General features: G+C 35.7%; 1 long non-coding RNA gene across 20 annotated transcripts in view; it reads left to right on the top strand.

Moving 5' to 3' along the window:
* Positions 1-15,215, top strand: part of LOC137495912 (uncharacterized) — a 461,128-nt gene that overhangs the window by 30,273 nt on the left and 415,640 nt on the right. For 3 of the 20 annotated variants that reach the window (XR_015493063.1, XR_015493077.1, XR_015493082.1), the window contains one exon: positions 991-1,723. The exons of 12 other annotated variants lie outside the window; for them this stretch is intronic. This is a non-coding gene — a long non-coding RNA (uncharacterized LOC137495912). Of the gene's footprint in view, positions 1-772; positions 1,724-13,384; positions 13,436-15,215 lie in introns of those variants that run through there. 5 more of the 20 variants (XR_015493076.1, XR_015493079.1, XR_015493085.1 and 2 more) reach the window with 3 other exon arrangements.

Below are 15,215 nucleotides of genomic sequence, written 5' to 3'. Positions count from 1 at the left end.
CACTGTCACTTGTGTTTCCTTCACAACAACCAACAATATTAGCCATCACACTTAAATCAATTGCAATCTTTAGTGGGGAAGAGGGAAAAAAAACATCAGGTGTGGTGTTGTTATGCTCTCCACAGCGGCCAGGCGTAAACCTGGAGCCAATCTCCATTACAAACTGAGCTGAAGGAAGTAGAGCAGAACGATGTGCGAGACACGGCTGAGAAAGAGAAAGAGGGAGAGAAAGGGTTTTGCTAATATATGGGCAGATACTTAGAGTCACAGTATTGAACATGTTTTTTGTCATGTCATGTTTTTTTCCAGGGAATAATATTTCTAAAGGAGCTGCTGACATGGATTTAAATCAGATTTTGTTAATAACTCAAACAATACACACATAAAAAACACAACTAAACAAAGAAATCTGAAAAATTATTTGTGTGTGATAAGAAAGTACTGAACTACTAAAATGTATTTATTAATTTTATATACTGTAAAAGGCGTTTTTGGTGATGGCAGCCTAAAGAAGCATCTTATATGGATAGAATGAAGTCATGTGGATTGCTCAGGTGTGATTTTTATTTATTTTTTCACTGACTTCAACAAATCTTGATAGTTTAGTGGGTCTCGTCTATTACATCTGATCTTTATTTTGTATTTCTGATTCAAGCCAGGAGATTAGCTGGGCCATTTTTTTCTTTCTCTGAAAGCATTTGAGAGTTTCCTTGACTGTGTTTGGGATCATTGTCCTGCTGAAATGTCCATCTTTATCATCCCGGTAATGTAGATGTTGGACTGAAGCAGCTGATATTTATTTACACAGACAAAGGGGAGAGGATTGCTAAGGAACTACTGAGAGATTTTAGCTGCTGTCTGGGCTTTCAATGCATTTCTACACCTTCCTTTCTTCATGTGTTCAATGCTTTTTTTTCTCTGTGTAATATCATATTATGATGCACAACTTCATTTGTAAACTAATTGATTTTTTTTTTTTTGCATATATAGATTTCTTGAGTTGTTACGAACATTCGGTGAAAATTTCAAGTCAACAGCACATGGAAGGCTGATTTATGCTGACTGCACACATCACGAAACGGACGAGGCTTTTATACTTGATATGTTCACCGTAGTGATATTCTTTTAAATGACATGGAGCCATCAAAAGAAACCCAACATAAAGTTTTAAACTAAAATATTTTTTTTTTTTTTTTTTTTATAATTTATCGGAATGATTATAAAGATTTTTATAACCGTTCAAGATTTTATAAATCAAACTTTTGATGCATCACTTCAGACAGTTCTACCTATTAAAGTTAAATATCAATGACACCAGAACATGGGTTGCTCTACAAATATATTTGTATCATCGTTAGAATAAAAGCCAAAAAAAGTGCACTTATTAAAAAATACTGAAATTTTTTTATAGATTTAGCCAACTCCACAATTCATACATTACTGTCTGGCTAGATTCTGTCCTCTACTTCTATGCTGAAAAGGAAATAATGGTCCAACATTCCTGACCGTTATCACCAATCAAGCCTAGAAAAACAGTAAATTGTAAACTGATATGTTCAAATATTCATTTCCAGTTATCAAAGAAATTTTGCTACTTCATTTTAGTTTTGTAACTAATAAATTGTTTAAAATTGAAAAATTTCAATATATACATCAGTGTAAAACCTATCAATGATGGATTTTTTTTTATTGTGTATTAAAGCCCCCTGGGTCTCCACTTTTACCATGGCCTCCCTTTTTGGTTTTAACTATTGTATCCCTGAAGTTTTTCTAAACTTTTTAACAAAAACTTTATTCCTTTCCCACGGCTGTAGCCAATAATTATTGGCCACTTGGTTATCTCTATGATCACGCATTGATGGATCATAAAGATCTCTATACAGTTGTGCAGTTGTATTTCAGACAAAATCAACTCATTCATATTCAACTCAAATTAAATTTGGCACTATGTAAACGGTTTGCTTGAGTCTCAAAAAATTTTTGTGCACTCCGCCACCTGAAATCATGTCATTTGCGAACCTCCGCAAACACCATGATAACGGCACATTCGCAGCGAGCACTCAAGCAAATTAGCAAACGTGTTGAGTAAAAACCAGGCTTTAGAAATATGTTTTTGTTTTCATGTTTTATGAATAGCTATTTCCCTCACTCTTTATAAATAAAAATCATTATCTGAGGAATGTAGTCCAGGTAGATATGACCAATATCTGTTTTCACTGATTTATGGTAACACTGTATATCACAGCAGTTATTTTGGCTTTTAGGATATTCAAAGAAACTGGAGGCACCCATGTGGAACCGGCTTTAAGGAGTAGGCTAAAGTGTTTAGCTTGGTGTCTGGTTTTTAAAATCACATCACAGATATACCACTGTGTAAACAGTGTTGCAGAATTGCGTGAGACACATTTCTACTGTTGCACAGTATGAAGCATGCGTGCTTGTAAAGACAGAAGGACAGAGGAAAATAATAGCAAGAGATATAAACATTTAGGTAGAAATGATGGGAAGAGAGATAGAAATTTAGCAAGAAATGAGAGCAAGTGATCAAGAAGGATATAAATCTATAAAGGAATGTAAGAAATTACAATGTAAAAAGTTTACATGATCTATAATATAAATAAATAAATAAATAAATAAATAAATAAACCCACGCAAACGCTGGGAGAACATGCCAACTGACCCAGCCGAGGCTCAAACCAGCGACCTTCTTGCTGTGAGGCGACAGCGCTACCTACTGCGCCACTGTGTCGCCATTATCATTATTATTATCATTATTAATGATAACAATAACATTAATAATAATAATAATAATAATAATAATAATAATAATAATAATAATAATAATAATAAAATGTTTTCTTTATGAAGTCATCATTATAAAAAAACTAATTATGGCATAAAAACATAATGTCAAAATTATTATTAAATGTTTTCACTTACCATGTCATAAAATTATAGATTATTTTAAATAATCTTTTAACTATTATAACTATTATTTTTATATCATAAACTACAAAAGATTGATTGATTGTCAATTTGAATTTCAAGATTGAGTAAAAATGATAAGTGTTAGTATACATTTTCATTCTGTACAGTGTTAAATAACATTTAGTTAACAACAATTAAGCCTAAGAAGCTACATTTGCTATCTTTTTTAGCATCACACAGAGCCAAAAAGTAAATATACATTTTAAAAAACATCCGACTTTTTATATTAAAGTTATAAAATTCCAAGTATGACGGCATAGAATTGCACAAAATATCTGCCCGCCTCCAATCTAGTGTTGTATGGGAATCTGTTCAGGTCAATTTAATGTCGTTTTAAATGTTGACATTGATTTTCGCATTTGACAAAGTGGAAGCAATCTGAAAATATACAATGCATAATTTTGGAGCATATGTAGCAAGGCTCCAGACCCGTCTTTCATCGCAGTTCTTCAGAGTAAATCTGCGATTAACTCTCAAATTTGTGGTTGTCACTCAGACGTGTGCTCCATTTCTATCATTCATCACCAAACTGCCTTTTCCCCCACAAGAAATTCATACACATGTGTTTGTGATATATACAAGCAAGGTTTGAGCCTACAGCCTCTCTTTACAAAAATAAATAACCGTAGCACAAGAGCACAGCATAGTACAAAAGGGCTCCTAACGTGTAATCACTCTTGCTATGAATATTCCCTGTAATCAATGAATACCGTATAATCACGCCTTCAGTGGAAAATCCTGAAATGTACATTTTGTGAGGTTTCATTGCAACAATTTACATCTGGAAATAGTTTAGATGTTTATTTCAGACCTTTGTGGTGTTTCAAGACTGAATTGAAACTATTTGTTAAAGGTGCTGTATGTACATTTTGGATTCTTCTAAAGCATAAAAATACCATCATATGTTTGCAGATATTTAAGAAACATGCTAAGTGAACATTCTTGTTTATCTGAAAAACAATGATGAAGTCAGATATTCTGCTTTGAAATTGTCTGTTACTTGCTGGAACACTGTCTTTGTTTTGGTCATGGTCACTATAACCCGACCACTGCCATTTTAGCCAATTATATTTCTGCACCCCAGGTTGCTTTCTTGGAAAACAGTGTATATAATTCATTCATTCATACATTCGTTCGTTCGTTCGTTCATTTATTCATTCAGAAAGGCTCTCAAAGCATGTGTCAATGACCGAAATGCGACCTCCGGTGGACAGTAGCAGACTCTGAAATGGGACACAGATTAAGAGTTCCACATGAGGTTATATATTAGGAAAAAATATAAATATTATAAACGTAATCATTGGGTGAGCAGGTTACATTGTGATGAGATTTGCAGTGATAAGCAGTTGGGTAGATAAAACGCGTTAGAAATGTAAATAGAGCCATTTAGAAGCACAGAATATGCACTCAATCATGAAATGGTAAGGTTTACAATCTAATTAATAACAAACCTCTTTAACACTATGTAGATGCGGAATCACTGATATGTGTTCGTTTTGAGTCACAGTTCTAAATGTTCAGTTTCAAACAGTTTATTTTATTTTCAAGATCTGTGGTGAACTATCTGCTGCTGCTTTCAGAAGTATAGCAATAAATCAATTGTAAAATGGCATTCAAACTCACATTGTTAGCATTTAACACTGAATAAAGCACATGAGGTGTACCTGAGGTGATCATTGTCAGTTTATCCTGTTGTTCAGCTGCAAGAAACAGAAGCCGTTTCTAATATATATCAATTTGAGATGTTGGTTAGGACAAAAACTCCTTTTCATTTAAGAGAATATTCCTTTCATTATGTGCCATTGCTTTTATATAGAACATGATTTAAATCACCCTTCTGGCTCGATAGTCATGCCCCCTTCACAGAAGAAAGTTTTAATGCTCTGAAAGGTATTAAATAATCTGATGGCTGTTTTGAGCTGAAACTTTAAAGACACATTCTGGAGACACAAAAGACTCATCTTAAATCTTGAAAATGACGTAAAATAGGTGCCCTTTAATGTTAAAACAGCAAGCATAATGTTGTTTATCAATATGTGGCTCTTTCTGGATTTTCGGAAGCTTTTGAAAATAAACAGGAAATGCGTTGGGACCATTGTTTTCGTTTACATCCCTCAAAATGGTCTATATTGCTGCGGAACTTTTTCCACAATGTGAAAATTTCACTGTGCTATTAATATGACAAAAAATTTAATTTGATTAATATTTTTTATAGTTTAAAGTGGTATATTGTCTGGGTTGCTGTAATACACTTTATAATACACTGCCAGTATATTTTTTGTTATTTTACAGACTTATTTCTCCATATATTAATTCTTATACGTTGTTATTTTAAACTACTAAAATGTCAATAAAAGTCGCTTAGTTAAACCACAGAGTTTCAGAAGTCGACAGAGCAGAGATTAAGCTCCCATAATGCAATTCACAACTGTAAATAAATGTAAAACACTTGTGAATCACAGAATATGGAAACTGTTAATTAACAGATATGTTTTACAGTGTACAATAAGATTAAAAAAAACATTAATTCATCATCTTCACGGCTGTTTGTTTAGCCTGTTCTTTGACTTCAGCGAGCTCTTTCTTCACTACAGCACATCGCACACTCCCGACACTAAAGTCACAGCTGCCTGCCCTGTCTAGTCGTGTTTTTTTAATTGTCAGTCATACTCGCCGGCGTTCGTGGCGTTGGCTACCAGCCCAACACTTCGTCCTGTCCTCTACGCCGCCTGCCAACTGTCCCCCTCGGGTAGAAGAAGAACAAAAACACAGAGCCCAGCAAAAGACAAACTGCATACCTCTCGGTTTGACACAAATGTAAATGTGTGTTACATGATATTATGGCTGCCCTAATCGAATGGTTGTAGGCCAATATTTTATGAATGCAAATCAAGATGAATCTCACCGGATGCTTCTTAGTTAACTATTACCATTATGCACTCACTGGCCACTTTATTAGGTACACCTTATTATTACGGGGCTGGAACCTACCCTTTGCCTTTAGAACTGCCTTAATCCTTTTGTGGCAAAGATTCAGTATGGTGCTTGGAAATATTCCTCAGAAGTTTTGCTCCGTGTTGACATGATAGCATCATGCAATTGCTGCAGATTTGTTAGCTGCACATTCATGATGCGAATCTCCCATTCCACTACATCCCAAAGGTGCTCAATTGGATTGAGACCTGGTGACTGTGGAGGCCATTTTAATACAGTGAACTCATCGTCATGTTCAAGAAACCTGTCTGAGATGATTCACACTTCATGACATGGAGCGTTACCCAGCTGGAAGTAGCCATCTGATGATGGGTACACTGTAGACTTAAAGAGATGGACATGGTCAGCAACAATACTCAGGTAGGCTGTGGTGTTGACACAATGCTCAATTGGTACTAATAGGCCGAAAGTGTGCCAAGAAAATATCCCCCACACCCTTACACCTCCACGACCAGCTTGAACCGGGCTAGTGAGATCCCAAACGCTTCAAGTTACGCGCATTCACACGCGCACACACCCTGTGCGTTAAGGGGCGTGGCCAGAGGCACTGCAATGCTGTAATGTAGCAGGGAAGGCTAAAATGCCGTCCAAATGCTGCTTTTCCATTGAGCTTGTTCTGTTTCTGTATTTGGGCTTTGAAAGGACATGACACAAAGAGAGAAGTGCTTACAATTTAATTTTAATTTTGTTCCAGAGAATCAAAAAAATTATATAGCTAGCATATGACAAAGGAAATCTTCCAGAATCTCTCCCAGTTTCTGAGCCACAACCTGTAAGTTTTTTTATTTGTTAAAATTGATTTATCACATGCACAGTGATAACAACGGGAAATGCTGTTTGGCACCATTAACAATTTAACTACAAATTCATATTTATTTGTCAAACTGCTGTAAACAGCCACAAACTTCACCAGTGCTGCAGTGTCTCTCTATGCAGCCCCTTTCCCTGCGTTCTACATCTCAAATAACAAACTCGCAAAATATATGTTAACGTTTCATATTACTTACACTAGCTTATTCCGAATATATGTGAAAGACACTTGTCAGGTTTTATTTTAGAGAGCAAGCGTGAGGTTCAGCTGTGTGCTCTTGTGTCCTTTTCTGTCTGATTCAGACTCAAACTGATGTGGCTAACAGCTACTCTGACAGTGTTTACACTGTGCAAAAGTGCATGCTTTTAGGGTGTAATGCTTTTCTTGGTGCACGTGGAGCCGATTCTCGAATCACAGCACACTATGTTAGCCGACCAATCAGAGCCTCTTAAGGGCAGGCCTTTTAGAGGAACTAGGAAATATGACAGTTGTTTTTATGTTAGCTGAGCTGTATATAATCAAACTAAGTTATATGAAAAATAACATGATTTCTTACAAATGAAGCATGAGCACACATTGCTTTGCATCTTATAAACATAACTAAGTCTTAACAATACATTCTGGATCAGCCCTTTAATATAACACAAAAAAATCGAAAGGCTGATGGCTTTATATTTGCATGTTTAATTTTTTTTATTTTTTATAATGAACATGTTAACAATGTTACTATTACATACTTATTTTGTTTTTCCGTAGGTTATTGATAAAATATGCTGATTCTAATAGTTTAATAAAATGATTTAATAATTATTTATTATTATTAATAAATTAGATTTTTGGAAATTGCCAAACAACTCTCCCTTATTGTGCTGTGACGACCCCAGGGGGGCCCGACTTCCACGTTGGGAACCACTGCTGTAAACAATTGAAAAAAAATAATAACTTAAGAGAGCTATTATTAACTTTTAAAATGTTTTTTAAAAAATAAAAAGTGCTTTTATTCTAGCTGAAATAAAACAAATAACACTTTCTCCAGAAGAAAAAATATAATCGGAAATACTGTGAAAAATTCTTTGCTCTGTTAAACATCATTCGGGAAATAGAAAGAAAATTCACAGGAGGGCTAATAATATTGAGTTCACCTGTATGTTAAATCATAGTTTGTGATTCACCTGGTCCTTAAGCACTAACATAACATCACAAACAGAATGATCCTATTAGACAAACAGAAGGAAGCTGCTTTATATATCCGGGGCTGTTTATTCGCCACTTTGCCGACCGTGCCTGAAACTGTCAGCCTGGATTTGCATATTCTTCCTTATCTGTAGAGCGGAGTTTATTTGGTTGATAAGCTTCCTCCTTAGCGTGTTATTTATCAAGACTGCCATATGCAGTTAGTCAAAACACGCCTGTCAGACGTGTCAGGTGTTTCGCAGGCCTGTCTGAGGAAGGCAGAACTCAATGAAAAGAAAGAGGAAGAAACAGCGGTTCAGTTTTTCATGTGTTTTTTTTTTTGGTTTACAACACACATCATGAGGATTGCCGTCTGAATTACCGGAGCAATATTTACATACAGTTAAAGTCAAAATGATTTGCCCTTGTGTATGTTTTTTTCTTTTTAAAATATTTTCCAAATGATGTTTAACAGAGCAAGTATTTTTTCACAGTATTTCCTTTAATATTTTTTTCTTCTGGAGAAAGTCTTGTTTGTTTTATTTCGGCTAGAACAAAAGCAGTTTTAACATTTTTTAGAAAACATTTTAAGCTCAACATTATTAGCTTCCTTAAGCACATATGTTTTTTTTTCTCCATTGTCTACAAAACAAACCATTGTTAAATAAATAAATAAATCTTAGTTATAAATCTTAGTTCACTGAAGAGGAGGATCCAGGTGGAACAATGCGGTTTTCGTCCAGGTCATGGTACTCTGGACCAGCTCTATACCCTAACTTGGGGGCTTGAGGGTTCATGGGAGTATGCCCAACTAGTCCACATGTGTTTTGTGGACTCGGAGAAGGCATTCGACCATGTCCCTCATGGCATACTGTGGAGGGTGCTCTTGGAGTATGGGGTCAGAGGTGCTCTATTAAGGGCAGAGTAGGAGTTTGGTTCGCATTGCCGGCAATAAGTTAAACTTGTTTCCAGTGCATGTTGGACTCCAGCAGGGCTGCCCTTTGTCATCATTTCTGTTCATAATTTTTACAGACAGAATTTCAAAGTGCAGCCTTGGGCTGGAGGGCCGGTTCGGGGACCACAGGATTTCATCTCTGTTATTCGCTGATGATGTCGTTCTGTTGGCTTCATCGAACAGGGATCTTTAGCATGCACTGGGCCGGTTTGCTGCCGAGTGTGACGTGGCTGGCATAAGAATCAGCACCTCCATGTCCGAAGCCATAGTGCTCCACTGGAAAATGGTGGTTTGCCATCTCCAGGTTGGAGGAAAGTCCTTACCCCACGTGGAGGAGTTCAAGAATCTTGGGGTTTTGTTCACGAGTGAGGGAAGGATGTAATGTCAGATTGACAGAAGGATTGCTACAGCAGGAGTAATGCGGCCAATGTACCAGTCTGTTGTGGTAAAGAGGAAGCTGAGTCAAAAGGCAAAGCTCTTGATTTATCAGTCAATCTACCTCCCTACTCTGGCCTATGGTCATGATCTTTGGGTCATGACCAAACAGATAAGATCTTGGATACAAGCGACCAAAAGTTTACTTCCCGGGTGGCAGGGCGCACCCTTATAGACAAGGTGAGGAGCTTTTTCACTTGGGAGGAGCTCAGAGCAGAGCTGCTGCTCCTCCACCTCAAGAGAAGTCAGCTGATGTGGCTAAGGCATCTGTTTTGGATGTCTCCTGGACGCCTACCTACAGTAGGGACGTGTTCCAGGCATGTCCCACTGGGGGGAGGCCTCGGGGGAGACCTAGGACACGCTGGAGGTACTACATCTCTCGGCTAGCCTGGGAACGTGTCTGGGGAGTGGGAAGTCTGGAGTTCTCTCTTAAGACTGCTGCCCCAGCGACCCGGCCCCGGGTAAGCGGACGAAAATGAGATGACATGACATCTTAGTTATAAATAGATAAATAAATAAATGAATATGAAAACATGTTAGTATCTACAACAATACAATTATCCTAGACTATACTGTAAAAAATCCCACCAGCCACATTTGCACACATTTTCTTGATGACTTTAGAAGGTTTGACAGGCTGAAATAATGAATTTCTTGCTTGTTCTTTTGCTTGAGTGACACGCAGGTGACACTAAAAGGGGAAAGCTTAATTTGTCATCATAAAGTAGTCTCATGCATCTATTTTTCTCATATTTGCTCTATAGATTCTGTCATGTGTATGGCTGTAATGCAGTAAAGCAGCTTTGTTCCTGCCTTAATTCACAGTATCGAATCTAGCGTGCTTCATCAAGATTACACAATGGCGGGATTAAATGTCACTGGCGGCCCTCTGACACCAGCAAGCTCAATTAAACACACGGAATCAGTCTCATCTTCCTTGTGAGCAATGTAAAGGGAAAAAATTGAATTAAAAATGTATTCCTTAAGAGGAAATGACATTTTAGGTGTTCGAGGAACTGTACATGCAGACAGTAATGAAAAGAGGAAATATTGTTTTGCTACTAAATATATATTTAGGAAATCAATTTAATAAAGTGTTTTTAAAAACATATTTTCTTCCTATGTGAAAACGGCTTTTCCTTTTATTATAATTAACATCAGCAGTTAAAAATAAAATCAATTCGATTATAAATAAATACATAAATAAAATGATTTTTTTTTTTTTCAAAATAAAAAAAAAGAAACTTTTAAATACAATAAAACATTTCCTTTGGCTTAGTCCCTTTATTCATAAGGGGACGCTACAGCAGAATGAACCGCCAACTTATCCAGCCTATGTTTTACGCAGCAGATGTTCTTTCAGCTGCAACTCAGAACTGGGAAACACCAAAACACTCTCACATTCACAAACATACACTAATTTAGATTATTCAGTTCCCCTATAGCACATGTCTTTGAACTGTTGGGGAACCCGGAGTTCCTTGAGGGAACCCATGCATACATGGCGAGAACATGAAAACTCCACACAGAAATGGCAACTGAACCAGTGACCTTCTTGCTGTGAGGCGACAGTGCTGGCCCATACAATAAAAAAAAATAAATAAATAAAAAAATCATTTAATCTGTATTAATAAATAAATAAATAGCATTAACTCATTTCATATAAATAAAACAACAACAAAAAAAACATTTAAATACAATACATTTAAATAAACAACAAAAAACAATATTTTATTTCATTTGTTGCTTACTTCCCAGGGCTGTTTATATCGAAGTTGACATTTATTCGCACCATGTTGGTGTTTTTTTGTAACATCTAATTTTTACAAGGTAGGTGGATAGCCCAAAGCTCAACCCTAAACCTGGAGGACCAGGGCATACACACATACACTTTACAGACGATTTAGCTTACCCTATACTCTCAGATATAAAGGTAATCGAGCTGTCACTTGTGGCATCTTTCCAAAAGGTACACATTTGTACTTCAAGGGTCCATATTGGTACCTCAAAAGTATATATTAGTACCTAAAAATATAAGAGGAACACTTTTGTATTTTTAGATACTAATTTGTAGCCTTGAGGTATTAATATGGACCTTTTAGGTACAAATTTGTACCTTTTGAAAACATACCACCCCAGTGACCACTCGTGAACCTTTATTTCTGACTGTGTATCCACCTATAGCGCATGTCTTTGGACTTGTGGGGGAAACTGAAGCACCTGGAGGAATTCCACTCCAATATGGGGAGAACATGTAAACTCCACTTGCTACACACTGCACCACCATGCCGCTCTACTTAACCTGTTGCCAAGTAAATATTTTCTATTTATTTATGCACTAAAATAACAAAAACAATGACATGTTTTAAAGGGTCACGAAACACCAAAACACATTTTTTGAGCTGTTGACAGTCGTATATGTGTCCCACACTGCTAAAAACACTATTAAGACACCTATATTTCACTAAAAAGTGTAAATTGGTTGTTTTTGCGTTATTTCAAGCAAATTCGTACTTCCTGTTTGAAACGAATTTTTGAAGCTGCGTCACGGTCATGACATAATAGCGTTGTATTCCAGCGTGCAGACTGGACGTCTGTGCCAGAGTGTGCCTTATTACGTCTTACAGTGTGATGCATTAATGCATGAGTTAGGCTTGGTTCAAACCAATCAGCGCGCTCTATTGTGCAACTTCATTAATATTCATTAGTGTCACCGTCTTTACACCACAGAGACGCCACGTTGTGTTGGCAAAACAAGCGTGAAGTGTTGCTTTTACAGTTTGCTGCCATTAAGTTTCGTTTTCATTTTCTCTCTGTGAGAGCTTATCTGGATCACGTGTGGATTACAGTGTACGCGACGCTCGACAACAATAATTTACGTGTCTAAGGGGGATTATTGTTTACCTGAGAGCTGTTCTCATCTGCAAACGCTGAAATCCGGATTCCGGATGTAGTCTTCTCTTCATAAAGACGCGGCTCTAGTTGCTGGTGATTGTCCTGTCTCTACAGATTTGGTAAGTGAGCGACCAGTGCTCTTTGTATATTCAGTTTGTTCGTATCAAATAAGTTAACTATTGCATTGAGTGCAAACATGTTAGCACCGCATTTTGTGACCGGAATAACACACGCGGCTTTCGGACGCTACCTGCCGTGTGCATCTAAGTTTCCGGGAAATGCGGAGTTTTTTTTCTGTCATTCGCCGTGCGGTATCAAACATTGCATGAAAAATACACGCTTAGAGCAGTATCTCGAATCAAATATCTCATTTGTCGCGAGGGGCATGAATGAATTCCCTGAATGAAAGAGCCGAACTGCAGTTAAAGTCCGACATTTAATAATTTGGCAAATAATTCGACTACAGATGTCCATGTAGGTTAAACACCATCCCTTTCTCCTGTGTATTTTGACTGAAACTCGCGCGTGCCCAAATAGACACTCCCACACCCTCCCACTTTAGTTTCTCCGACACTCCCCCCTAAACAGAGCTGGACACCCCCACTTTTCTGACTTTTTCCAAAGAAGAGGTGTGAAAACACCCTGCTGAAACGAGGGGGTTTCATGGCCCTTTAAAGACATTAAAACAAAACATTAAAAAGAATTGTAGAAATTAATATAAAAATTAAAAAACTATTGTCTATATGGTTTTAATTAATAATTAATTAATAAAAAAAAATACAAATTTTGTCAATTTTATTTAAAAACAACAGGAAAAGCCAACATAGGCTCATTCTGAAAATGAAGCCTTATATACATTTTCAGACATCTCAAGTCTCCCGGAAATTCTGTTTGTGGGCATCCGGGAGTCTATGCATTTGCGGGAGACTCCCACATGATAATCATGCGTCCCCCGCCCGGTCCTCAAATACTTTGGGCACGCCTCTCTACTGCATGCCTTCACTTTTTTCAAACAAAAACAATTTCTTCCTCCAGTCGTTTTGAAATATGACACATATATGTTCTTGGCCTCTTTCAAGTGAATCACATGCAATTATGTTGATATACAGCTTCATTTACTTCTCCTGTCATAGGCTGACTCACGCTGGGTTATTTCAACAGCAAATTCACCCTAGAATGAACAGGTAAGTGTAAAAAAAAATAATCATAATAATAATTATATATATATATATATATATATATATATATATATATATATATATATATATATATATATATTAGTTATACTGTGATAAAAAAATAAATAAATAAATCTTAGTTATACTATGATAAATACGTAAATAGATAAATAAATAATTATTTATAATATTATTTATACTAAAATAAAAAAAAAATCTTAGTGATACTTTGATAAATAAATAAATAAATCGTACTTATACTACGATAAATACATAAATAAATCTTAGTTATACTATGATAAATAAATACATAAATAAATAAATCTTAGTTATACTATAATAAATAAATAAATAAATAATGCTTTGATCAATAAAATATTTCCTATTGATTTATTTTATTGTGCTCCATGTATTCATTGAAATAAATCAGTATCCTTTTGTGAACATTTTAATATCACATGATATACATATTAATATCTTATATGTAAGTGCATAAATCCAAATGGACAATATATCCTCAAACATCTTAAAATACTTCTTAACCTGGTATTTACTCTTTTGCCTCTGTATAGTAACATTTATTTTGCATAATAGTTTAAACAATTTACCCTCTACTGTAAGTACATTATTGTAAACACTGGTAATGCACTGGTAATCAGCTTACTTTTGTATGACTAAGGAGCTTTACACATTGACTCTGTTTTCTCCATGCTTATTCTCTATCTGGATGAAATTTGTATTGCAGTAATACAGTGTCCTTGTGTTTGCACTTGACTCTTCTTATTAACACTCAAGATGTCATCTTAGCACTTGGTCTATCTTTATACTTCAGCTACTATAACTGCTTTTTTTTTGCATAAATAACTCCATTTACACTGAAACTACTTAAAGCATTTGCTGAAAACTCTGTTAATGCAAATGCATGTAAACAATGCATGCTATTAGGATAAAAAAACATAAAAGGTCACAGTACAGGTCGTACTAAGTACATAAATAGTCATTAACTTACAGCCTACTTGAATAAACATGCATTTTTTTGCATTGAGATAAAACTCATATATTTGTGCCTTAATTAGTAGCTTAACATTATATGTGAGCTAAACAAACGAGGACTTTAGTTAATGAGAAACTAAAATGCTAATGTCACATTTAATTGGTGTTTTTTTTTATATATATACTGTATTATTTCACTATGCATAACTCTTGATTCCATCATGCAGTACAGTATGTTTATTTTCTACTTATGTGTGTATTCATTTAGTTTCACAATAGTAGTGTTCAGCCAAAAGCATAAGAACATTAGTGCTGTTTGAGAACAATTTCCATTAGCCATTTGGATCTTCATAATCAGTTGCTGATTATTAATTTTATTCATTCATTCATTTTATTTTCACCTTAGTTCCTTTATTAATCTGGGGTCACCACAGTAGAATGAACCGCCAACTTCTCCAGCATATGTTTTACGCAGCGGATGCTCTCCCAGGCTGCAACCGATCACTGGGAAACATCCATACACACTCATTTACACACATACACTACAGACAATTTAGCCTACCCAATTCACCTGCACCACATGTCTTTGGACTTGTGTCTTAATATTAAATTGCTATGCAAGTACTGCAGAAACTAATGCTAATAGATTCTATTCTATTTTAATGCAAGAGTATTTCTGTTTCTATTGCAAGAGTTTATTTGATTATATTCTATTCTATTAACTTGATGGCTTAATTCTATTTTGTTCTATTCTATTTTATTAAACTTTATGGCTCAGTGTTTCTTTAGATTA

This window comes from Danio rerio, chromosome 6 (assembly GCF_052040795.2).
Source record: "Danio rerio strain M-AB ecotype USA chromosome 6, GRCz13ab, whole genome shotgun sequence".
In the NCBI taxonomy this organism is placed as follows: Eukaryota; Metazoa; Chordata; class Actinopteri; order Cypriniformes; family Danionidae; genus Danio; species Danio rerio.
This window is presented reverse-complemented; position numbering and strand designations above follow the sequence as displayed.